We start from the raw sequence: 2,063 nt of genomic DNA on the forward strand, positions 1-2,063 counted from the left end.
GAAATCTGTGCTTGTACGGAGTCCGATAAGGTTAAATTCGCGGCCTGTACTTTCGTTGATAAAGCCTTCACTTGGTGGAATGGCCGAGTCAAATCTCTGACCTTACCCGTAGCCAATGCCATGGGCTGGGAAGCCATGAAAGAACTCCTCATTGCTGAGTACTTCCCCCGTGGTGAAATGCAGAATCTAGAGCACGAGCTCTGGAAGCTCGGACTGAATGTCATCATTACCGATGTTGGTGTTCTCCCACTCGAAGATTGATGCCTGTTCGGTATCTAGATTGGTGTTCCCTTCTTTGAGTGGACTCTCAGAAGATTTTGAAGAACGAGGCGATAAGCTCTCACCCTGGAACGATGAACCTTGATCATGAAAAAGAGATGGACCCTCCCTTTCAACATCAGGACGGTCACTTACAGGTTTGCTTGCTTTTGATCTTTCAATGTCTTTAGATTGATCAGTAGCCATCGTTTGAGCAACGTCGTCAATAATTTGTTTTAGACTATCAACTTTGTTGTCTTTTGCCGTAGATTCAGAGTCAATTGCCTTTTGAGGCTCATCAAACAAAAGCAAGTATTGTTCGAAGAGATTTGAAAGAGAGGCCATAACTTGACAATTCTGTGGAAAGATCTCTTGCATTGCACCATTTGTTGATTTCGCCTTCTTAACATAACTATCATCAAAGGTGACATAGTATGCTTCTTCGATCTTCTTTGAGCACTTATTGAGAACTCGACATGCCTTGGAGTTCAGGGAGTAGCCTAAGAAAATTCCTTCATCAACCTTTGCATCAAACTTGTTCCGATTCTCTCTTGAGTTGAACACGAAGAATCTTGAACCGAACACATGAAAGAATTTCAAATTTGGTTTACGATTGTTCAACATCTCATAGGGAGTGATAGAGAATCGTTTGTTCAAAAACGATCTGTTTTGGGTATAACAAGCAGCGGCAATTGCATCGGCCCAAAAATACAGTGGCAAGGAGGCGAAGCATAGCATTGTGTGAGCTGCTTCACATAGAGATCGGTTCCGTCTTTTAACGATATCATTCTGTTGTGGAGTGTATGGGGCGGAGAAGTTGTGAGTCGTTCCCTTTTCAGTGAGAAAGTCTTCAAAGTCTTTGTTCTTGAATTCCATGCCGTTGTCACTTCTAACGTTGTGAACAACTTTCCTCAGTCGAGCCTCGACCTGTTTTATGAAGAGCTTGAGCCTTGGAGTAGCTTCATATATTTTCTTTAAGAAGAATACCCAAGTGAAACGAGAGAAATCGTCCACTATAACCAAAATGTATTTGTTTCCCCCAATGCTTTCAATAGATGAGGGTCCACATAGATCAATATGTAACAGCTCCAATGGTTCTATTACCTTAGTATTCATAGTAGAAGGATGACTTTGCCTACTCTGCTTTCCCATTTCACATGCTGCACAAAGATGTTCTTTATTGAATTTTAGAATCAGAAGTCCTCGAACATGATCGCCCAAAACCAACTTGTTGATATCCTTGAAATTTAGATGAGAGAGTCTTCGATGCCATAACCAGCTTTCATCGGAGTGAGCTTTAGTGAGCAAGCAAACTGCTGGTTTTCCCTGAATGGGGTTTAGTTTCAAAGGGTACATTTCCCCCTTTCACTTGGACTTCGGCAGAACATTATTAGATCTCTTCTCGACAATCTCTGAACCTTCATCATCAAATGATACTTTCAATAATGTGCCAACTACTAGCTGTGATACGCTGATAAGGTTATGTTGGATCCCTTCAACATAAGCCACTTTTCTTATAGAGAACTCACCATTAGTGATAATTCCATAGCCTTTGATAGTACCAAATGAGTTGTTACCGTACTTCACAATGCCACCATCCTTAAGAGACCAAAACTCCCTTAATTCTTCCTTCCTCCCTGTCATGTGACGAGAGCAGCCACTATCAATGTACCATTCTTCGTTGAACTGCTCGTCACGAATTACCTGCAAAATCTTTAAGCAGATTTAGGAACCCAAAGTTGCTTGGGTCCTCGTGAGCCTTTTACAAAACAGGGTGTAGTAAGAAAATATTAACTAAGTAAGTA

The sequence above is a fragment of the Lactuca saligna genome, chromosome 2 (genome assembly GCF_052625555.1).
Source record: "Lactuca saligna cultivar CGN05327 chromosome 2, ASM5262555v1, whole genome shotgun sequence".
NCBI classification, from domain to species: Eukaryota; Viridiplantae; Streptophyta; class Magnoliopsida; order Asterales; family Asteraceae; genus Lactuca; species Lactuca saligna.